This window comes from Schistocerca nitens, chromosome 7 (assembly GCF_023898315.1).
Source record: "Schistocerca nitens isolate TAMUIC-IGC-003100 chromosome 7, iqSchNite1.1, whole genome shotgun sequence".
In the NCBI taxonomy this organism is placed as follows: domain Eukaryota; kingdom Metazoa; phylum Arthropoda; class Insecta; order Orthoptera; family Acrididae; genus Schistocerca; species Schistocerca nitens.
In genome coordinates, this window is record NC_064620.1 from 171,621,222 (window position 1) to 171,631,110 (window position 9,889).

General features: G+C 41.9%; 1 non-coding gene across 1 annotated transcript; it reads right to left on the reverse strand.

Annotated features, from left to right (window-relative positions):
* Positions 1–2,296: 2,296 nt before the first annotated feature.
* On the reverse strand, positions 2,297–2,371 carry Trnas-cga (transfer RNA serine (anticodon CGA)). Its single transcript has one exon. It is a non-coding gene; the product is annotated as a tRNA-Ser (tRNA).
* Positions 2,372–9,889: the final 7,518 nt, after the last annotated feature.

Here is a 9,889-nt window from a genome sequence, read left to right on the forward strand (position 1 = left end):
ACACGTTGGTGCTTTTTCAGTTCTTTTAGCATGGTCACCTCCCCTTGGCAGTTCCCTCCCGCAGATCCGAATAGCGGAGTAACAAGACGTATCTTTATAGTTTCGAACTTTGTTTTCGTTACAAAACATTTGACGCATAATTTTTAACAAAATATACAGTTTCACTTACTATATCTTCTGTGCCACTTTACATAAGTAACACATTCTTCATTTATAGAACAGTACATTACTATAAAACATTACTTTAAATATTATGCCAATAAACTTACATATTAAATATTTAAAGTATGAGTTTATATTAAAGTTAATGTATTTAACATGTCCCTCCAAATGACTTTCATATTGCAACTCTTCAGGCTTTCCCGGCGATCTAATGACATCTTGGGTTGTCGGGTGTTCTGCCGGATATCAGCGTCGTACTAGCACGTGGTGAGCGGACGCGGACGGCAGGGGGAACACTTGGTACCCCAGACCGTAGATGAAACCCCCAGGAGCGGGTTTGGTGGGCGTGGACCGCAGAGGGAACACCCAGAACCGCAGCGGACGGAAAACGGAGCAGCAACGCTCCAGCAGGTCGCAGGGAATGGGCGCGGACCACACAGGAAGCACCTGCAGCCGTTGGTGGAGGGGGAAGGCCATAGGCATAAATACTGGACCAGGTCCACTCGAGGAGCAGTCTCAGGTCGCACCTGATGAAGGTTACGAGCTACGTGACCGAAATATCGTGCAGTACGACGCTGATATCCGGCAGAACACCCGACAACCCAAGATGACTTTCATATTCATTAATTTTATCTTCTAGTATCCATGAACATTGGTTTTAAACTTTAAAATGCTCTCATGAAAATTTTGATAATGTGTTCAAAGCACATTCTTTTCCTGTGAACTTCAAATGTAATGAAAAATATGTGTTTATTCGGAATATTTCCACTTTAAATATCTTTGCATGATCAACACAGGAGCGATACACAGTCTTTGTATTACGAAGGTCGCGTTATTGAGCAAAGTGTATCCAAGCAAACAGGTATAAACAGGTCGTGTCACAGCCTTGGCCAGTAGTAGTTGTAGAGTCGTGGAAAGAGGGTGTTTATAATCATGGCGGAATGAGCAGCTTGTATAGAGGACGTGCAGCACAGAGATTCCTGTTTGAAATGTTCCATGATGCGTGAATTGAGGATGAAGGATGTATTTCCAGATAACTGTATGAAGAGACAACACCTGAGAAAAAGGCAATTTAGTTAGTGTTTGTTAGCTGCAACCTCGAGTTCAGTAATTATTGCTGTGCAAGGATTTCATTGTGTTCAATAATATCTAAGTGGTGATAGTCAGGGAAAACTATCAGTCATGTTTTGAGTATTCTAATTATTCCTTCTCCATTAACTTTGTTTTAGGAAGTAAAGAAAACTAATTTTTGTAATATAACTACTTTGTAGAAGCACATATTACGAGCATGACAATGGGGAGAGAGAAAAGGCATTGGAATTTATTTTTGTATCATTAAAAGGATTAAATTTCAAAGCACTTTCTTGTGTAATTTACAATATTTCACAAAGCATGTCACAATTCTTCAATGAAAAACGTTCGCTAAAACTTGCATCGTCACACCTTACACTTTTATGTAACAAAAATTAATAATTTTGAAAACATAACCAAAACTTACTTCCTAAAACAGCCTTTTAAGTAAAATAACAATAAGAGGATAAACTAACGCGCCCTGGTTTGTTACAGATCATCATTTGCAGCGCAGTCAGAGCAGAGCAAATTCATCTCCTGCAAGATAAAGATTTGTTGTAAGCCCTAAGTGAACATTTCTCAGAGAATATAAAGATCATAATTCAGGCAGCAGATGCGTTTTGAAATAGGGTGCCATCAGTTTCCTTTAGAGGTAGTCATTCTGAGTATTCTTGCAAATAATTCTTTTATGCTCTCCAACATACATAATGTCAGACGCATATCAAACACAATAAAATAACATTTCTGAAAAAGTAATTTGCATAAATAAGCTCATGTTCAAAAGCAGAGTACCTACGCTGCTTCTAGATCTCGAACTATAATCGGAATTTCAGATTCAGAACTAGAATCTGCATAGGTACCCTGCTTTTGAACATGAACTTTCTTATGCAATTTACTTTTTTAAAGATGTGATTATAGTTTGTCTAATATGCATCTGTAATCGGAATTTCAGAAGTCAGACTGTATTCGGATTGTTACCGAGAAATTTAATTACATATAATGAGATTTTCACTGTGCAGCGGAGTGTGCGCTGATATCAAACTTCCTGGCAGATTAAAACTGTTTGCCCGACCGAGACTCGAACTCGGGACCTTTGCCTTTCGCGGGCAAGTGCTCTACCAACTGAGCTACCGAAGCACGACTCACGCCCCGGTACTCACAGCTTTACTTCTGCCAGTACCTCGTCTCCTACCTTCCAAACTTTACAGAAGCTCTCCTGCGAACCTTGCAGAACTAGCACTCCTGAAAGAGAGGATATAGCGGAGACATGGCTTAGCCACAGCCTGGGGGATATTTCCAGAATGAGATTTTCACTCTGCAGCGGAGTGTGCGCTGATATGAAACTTCCTGGCAGATTAAAACTGTGTGCCCGACCGAGACTCGAACTCGGGACCTTTGCCTTTCGCGGGCAAGTACTCTAACAGCTGAGCTACCGAAGCACGACTCACGCCCAGTACTCACAGCTGCCAGGAAGTTTCATATCAGCGCACACTCCGCTGCAGAGTGAAAATCTCACTCTGGAAACATCCCCCAGGCTGTGGCTAAGCCATGTCTCCGCTATATCCTTTCTTTCAGGAGTGCTAGTTCTGCAAGGTTCGCAGGAGAGCTTCTGTAAAGTTTGGAAGGTAGGAGACGAGGTACTGGCAGAAGTAAAGCTGTGAGTCCCGGGCGTGAGTCGTGCTTCGGTAGCTCAGTTGGTAGAGCACTTGCCCGCGAAAGGCAAAGGTCCCGAGTTCGAGTCTCGGTCGGGCACCCAGTTTTAATCTGCCAGGAAGTTTAATTACACAGAGTTTCAGCATACAACTGACAACTATACAGGCATCTTCGAGTACTACTAAACCCAAATTTACTACCGTTACGTAATACATGAAACGGTGTATGTAGGTACCCATGATATTTGTGGATGTTCAATGTTGCTTCACCTCCAAACCGTTAATGTAAGTTTATAAACCGTCGACCCCATTTTATAAGTGTGTTGCCTTTCAGTCGAAGCCTAATATCTGAGCCGTGGCGGCTCGGTTTGCTGGCCTGACTACCTCTGACACTGGTGTTGATAGTCACCTCCCTTGGTTTTCCTGGTTGAGGTGTGAAGGCTCGGCGCGGAGGTAGGGAGTGGTGAGCGGCACGTGACGGAAGGAGCAGGGCTAGACCCGCAGTGCCTGGCGGCGGGGTTTGGTTGGGCAGATTTCGGTTTGACAACGCATGTGCCCAGTTGGATCGCCGATCCACTTGTCGAGTGTTCGACAGCCGCTAAAGAAGGTGGCGAAGGTCTTGCTCTAGAGCTCTGGTGACGGGGGCCTCCTTCTGTTATTTGAAAAGGAGTTAGAAGGATAATCGGCGGTGGGGAGTGTGCACCGTAACATACTGCCTATTGATAATCTGGCCATGTGATTTTATTGTTTAAAGGAAAATTGGCGCTATATTATTGTCTTCTTCAGTAAATAATATGTATTTGTTTGTTCTGCAGTTTGTCTTGGCTTGAGAGTGGCCAATAGTTGTTAGTGAGTCTCCTATGGAGGCACGCTATTTTGTTAATTTGTAAACCGCTTGTGTGCACTCGCTTGAGGTGCGATGTTATGAACTGAAGTGGTAACATGGTGAGTGGCACTCTACCCGTTAGCAATGTCATGGTACTGTATCAGGTACTAGGATGAATTTGAAATCTAATTGTGATTCAGTAAAGTGTATTTATCCTAACCTATGTTCATCTGTTTTAGTCATAACTGAAATACGTAGGGCTACTACTGAATGAAATTTTCCACTTTCCTGAAGCTCACCTTAACTAGCGTTTCTTAAGACGTTTTCGCAATACTTATTCATGCCTCAGGAATATATTTATTGTGTGCGACAAAATCCATTCTAAGTATCTCTGTCAGTCTTAGCGAGTTTATCCTTATCTGATAAAAACCCTTGTGACTTCACAAGGGTTTTAAATATATATTAGGTTACGAGTCTCGTCATTTGTTAGTGTATATTCTGTTATTGTTTGAGGGTACTGCCTCGCGTGTGATTTACGTTCACAGTTGATTGCGGAACATTTGAGTCTACCTCGCTGTTTTCAGCCGTGACTTCTGGGCCGCTACCCCGGCGGCATCCTGCCCAAAGTCCGAGGTCTAAGTTATCGCCGCGGGAGGGGTTTGCCGCGTCGTCTGTGAGACCTAGCAAATGTTGAGTAGTTGTCTTGTTCCTTGGAGGTATACCTGGTTTGAGCGACTGCCACCAGGGTTGTAGGCTGTGGAGTTTAGCGGGATTAGCTCATTAACTTTTGTAAATTATAATCAAGCTGTTGATCCTCTTACTGTTCATAGACGAAGAGTGTTCAAATTCTCTACTAACAGTTCTTCATAAAATCAGATGTGCTCTGTATTTCGTAAATGTAGTTTCCCTTTACTGAGCGATTTAAATTTCATTCTTACTGTTCACAAACTCAGAAGCTTTGTTTTTATTGAATATTGCTTCCTTTTGTTTGTATTGGTAAATTTCAGTAATTTGTCACTTTGTATGTCACTATAATTATGATGGTTTTCATGTTGTTATTAATCTGGAATTTAATTGATCAGTATATCTTTTTTAAATAAATCTATCTGATGGGTCTCCCTTCGATGTGTTGGTGTTTGATCTTTTCCTATCCTAAACCTATTACCTGCGTTTCAGTATCGAACAGCCCGTCTCCCACGGGGGTTCCCTTATTCGTCATCTGTTTTTCAGAGAGAACCAAACGATTTAATTTACATCACATCCATATTTCGTTTACCGGTCGTCAGTATTTTGGGTTGTCCTCATAGTACGTGGTAGCTTTCCTTCACGCTCCCTTCATTCTTTGTTTTGGCCGTTCTGGTTCTTACCTGGAATATTCCGATGTACGTCGGGCGACATACTCCATTAATTCTGCAACGGAATTACAGTGAGGATATAGTCCTCTAGTTACATGCACCATTTCGAGGATTCTTCTTGACAGCTCAAGAGACAACGACGATTACTGTTCCTGAATGGGGGACAAGATCTTCAGGCTAATCACTACAGAGTTGTAAAAGTACCCCATATTCTGTTGGACGATTTTAGATGATTTTCTGTTGCCTGTGCACATAACTGAAAGTCTGCTGCTACGGAATTCACGCCAAGATCGGAAGGAGGAAGCATGCTACGATATTTCGCAGTGAAGTTGCTTCGGGAGAGCAGAAGACCACGTTCAATACACTGGTCCTCTCTGCATTTTTTAAATTTTTTTTAATGACAAAATGAACAAAAGATTGTGATCAATTTAACCAAAACGTTTTATGAACTATGGTCATATCAATGGCCGAAATTTTACTTTTCTGTTCATTGAACGCTTTTCGCATTCTCGTCCTACTCCTTTTCGGCTTCAGTCAACTTTTGCTTACCAACAAGACATTCAGTTTGTTTCAGTATGTAATAAAACTTCTTTTGTTTCTTTTGGTTTTGACCTATTTAAGCGACTCTCAAGTTCTTTGTGAGCAAGACCTCATGAGTAATTCTATCAGGAGCCAAGTTTCCGTGCTAGGGATCTACTCTGAAAGGGCTATTAAACCATTATAATAGTCTCCAGGATGAAATTAAATTACAATTAGCGTTTCCACAGAATCAGATTCGGCAGCAAGTACTGTAATTTTACAACTATATTTCGATTTCGATAATTCCAATACGAATGTTGTGGTAGTCTAGATGCGACGTAATTGTTAAACTACTCAGAAATGTACTACGTGTAAAATGCGCCAGCTGCGATGTACTTAATAGAAATTCCGTCCCACGAGTCTCTAGGCTAAAATCTTCTTGTTGTTTTCGCCAGCTTGATTTTTCTAGAATGAATGACAGTTTTGCTTAAGAATGGCATATTTGAGATGCTGTCGACACATTTTTGTTCCTTGTTTCACTTTTACATCACAACTTCTCCCTTGTTCATGGTATCAGAAGCTGTAATCACATCTTCACTGTAATTATTCACTTGTTTCACTGTCTCAGTTCCTTTTCAGTCCTATTTTTCAGACAATGTGAAAGATTCTATACAATCTTTTCTTCCGTAATTTAAAGCTATATGTCCTACGCAACTTATGAACATTCTTTGTGGATGATCGCTTTTTGTAATGAGTGCTATGTTTGTCTTTTCATTGTGGTTTTATGTGAAAGAAGGAAATCTGTTTTTAATGTCTAACATTAAAATGAAACTCTGGTTAATAGCGTCTGATGATGCTAAAAAAAGCGAATCGTTTCTGGTGAAGTTGGTATTTTAGTTTCCAGTTCGATTTAGGTAGAAAAAGAAAAATAGCTACGACAGCTATTGAAGAGGAGAGCCGTCCAATCACGTCCCCTGCTGTTTACTTACGATGCTCGAGTTGCAGTTGCTTCCGCTGGATGCCATATTTAACGACAGTTACATCCAAATCGTAATTACAGTAGTGCGATTAAAACTCATTGGGTTTCTTAGTTTTTCTGCTTCCAGTCAACTCAGTGGCAGCCGGCCCCACTGCGTCTTCTAAGTGCGAGCTTCGCTAGTGACAGCCAGCTGAAGAAAGAGATCGGCTGAGCAAAAGTATTCCGTTTGACGCTACTATAACGGATAGTTAGAAATATTGTAGAATACTTCTGCCAACTATACGACTACCGTTTTACCTCCTGGGACGGTTCAGAATAGGCCTGGTAAATTTAGTTGATATTTTCTCGTAAATTAAATGAGCCATTCTGAACTAATCTCACTTAAGGGTTCTGGAATCTCGTTACAACTCAAACTGCAACGTACTTCGCAACATACATTGCGAATTCTCCTTCTTAACCATCATTGCGACAACAAGGACGTGCATTCTGTTACGGTTATGTGCTAGCTTTTTGTAACGTGTTCGCCCTGCAAGGGAAGACTTGCTTTAGTTTTCGGTTCTAATGTCACTGGAGATAATACTTTTACCTCTCCTGAGAATCAGTAGAGATGCCGTAAGACATCGTTTCCTCCACAACGTCTGTTGCTTCTTGGATTCTGTAACATATGGCTAAAAACATAAAAAATTTGGAAAACTGCACACTCATTGATGCCTACATTTTCTGTTTCCGACAATTGTATTCTCTTAATTTTGGCGCTGATTGATTTATAAACTTGATTTCGTTTTATATTTACCTATACTCTTAAATTCCATGTTTACTTGGAGTCCGTCCCATAACGCTACTTCAGTATGACTGTGGGCAGAACGTAGATAGAGACCATATTGCAGTTGGAAGAACATACTGTCCAACTATTCTTCACAACTGTGATACTTCGTATTCTTAAAAAAGACTTATTTCTTAACATTATAATGGTAAGTTAGAATTAATTTTCATAAGTAGAGTGCATACTAAGTAGAGTTTATCCATCAGTTTATTGAAAGCAACAGCCAAACAAAAGAGATAATTTAATTAGCAGCAATGTAGACGACCATATAGTCTAAAACAGTGTGACAATGCTCGGACAATTCCACGCCTGTTGGCAATATTTGGTCACCTTGCATGATATTCCGTGGCAGATCTCCAGGGCACACCGCCTTGTCGAAGTAGTTGCCATGCATGTGGAGAAGCTTATATGTTGCTTCAAGCTAGGGTTATACTAGCTATAGCGTAGTTATTTGCAGGATCTCCCACGCTGGACAGTTTTCAGCAGATGAACCAGTCTATGAGTGTCCCACAACATCCCATCTCTCCTACATCCACTCTGCAGTCCTTCCCCAATTAGCCAGGTACCGAACCCAAAGTGTGAGGTGATTCATACAGAGGGGTGCGTGGAGTGTGGGAATATGTGTCATTTGTGGAGCCACAGTGATATCTGGCGAACTTCCTAAGTAATTATACATGCCTCATGTTAGTTTCTATGGTGTCTATGGTGTCATCCGAATAGAGGCACTGGAGAACACGGAAAACAAAACAAAAACTGAGGAACTTAATGATACCTCGAACACTCACACATCGAGGTTGGATGATGTGGGAGCTGTTTCGGAAACTGGATTTTGTGACATACCGGTTCAAGACCTAATATAGCTTCCACTATACTCAGAGATTGGACCAGGTCAGAGGATGAACATTCTTAATGAACAATAGGAAAATAAAGATAACGAATGGCTTCAAAAACGTAAATGGAGGGAGCTAAAAGGTCTGGACCCTAATACTTCCGAAAAAGTACTGTCTCGAAGTAAACAGGGTGACGAGAGCCCTTCTACTTGCAGGGGAACAAGACAGCAATAGGGACGACTGATACTTCAACCTTTCAGGATAAAGGGATCCAGCAAAGCCGATACAGGAAATGCGGAAACACCTGTAGCCTGTAGTCTCGTTTCCAGAATGAAGGTTATCGAACAGGAACATCCATTGGTCAATATAATTTCCCAGCACGTGGAGCTTGTTCACATTGCTCTCTTTGAAAGACTGGTGTGGCCGGGTGTGTGTGTGGGGGGGGGGGGGGGGAGGAGGGGGGTCGTCATTTTACCCAAGTACACGATCAGAAATCAGGAGGGTCTAGCGAGTTAAAGGTGGTCTTATCCCTCTGGAGAGATGGGAGCAGTATAGCGGCTTAAGGACGTGGAGCACGAGTTACCTCGGTGGCAGGGGGCGAAGCTACCGTTCAAAACAGCGGCTCAGCTCTTCAGGACCGTAAACATATCAATTTCAGAGCCACAACTTCTTGAGGATACTAGTCCAATGTCTCTGTTCAAGAAAACAAGGGCGCCAAACTAGTAGGCCTCGACACAGGATTGGATGGTATTCAGTCGAAAGGTTGTACTGGATGTCTGAACCCTTGTGGTGGAAATGGACTAAATCTTCATGACGGCAAAGCAGGGAAAGTCCTGAAATTATACGAAGCGTTCTAGCAGGTTGCCATCACGGCTATCAAAGACATCAGAAGCCACCATTGCGAGGCTGATGGAGACTCCAAGTGTTGCAGATAAACCTACAACACCGCAAAGGAGCAACTGCCGCCCTCTGAAAACTTCTAGGAACACTGGAGGTGGATGTGGCCCTAATCAGGATAACATATATGAAGGGGAATCTATGAGGCCTCAGAAGGACTTGAGGTAGTGCATTTATGTAGAAATCTAAAGTACTGCAAAGCATACATTAATGTTAGGAATAGAATTTCATTCAACCCTGAAGTGGACTTCCGTTACAGTGACTTACTGACAGCCACGATGAAAATCCGTGTGAAACGAAGGAAGAAGAAAATTGTACTGGACCAAGCTTACTGGCCTTATGGGCACTGTACACCTCCTTCCCAGGAAGTGAGGAGCTGATAGACAGCTGCCACCAGCAGAATGACAAGCTGCTGGCTGGTTGTCATGACAGTGACCACAACCTGGTGTGTGGAAGCAGCGACACTAACAGCTGAGTTGATAACCGACTCTAACTAGAAAATAATACGGTAATCTTGAATATGGGTAGTGAATCCACCTCCAAGAGTAAAGGAAGGGAAGAAATAATTGACATTAATTTTGGGTTCACTCTTGATGACAGTTATCTCAAACAATGACATGTGACTATGGAGCTATCCTTAGCTATCACACCTGCATTAAATCACGCAAAATAGCAAGTCATCAGCTTTTAAACAGGGTGTGAGTCAAACAGGCCATGGACTATATGATTCATAGGAAAACAGCCTGGGAATCATATAGGAAAGACCTAAACACAT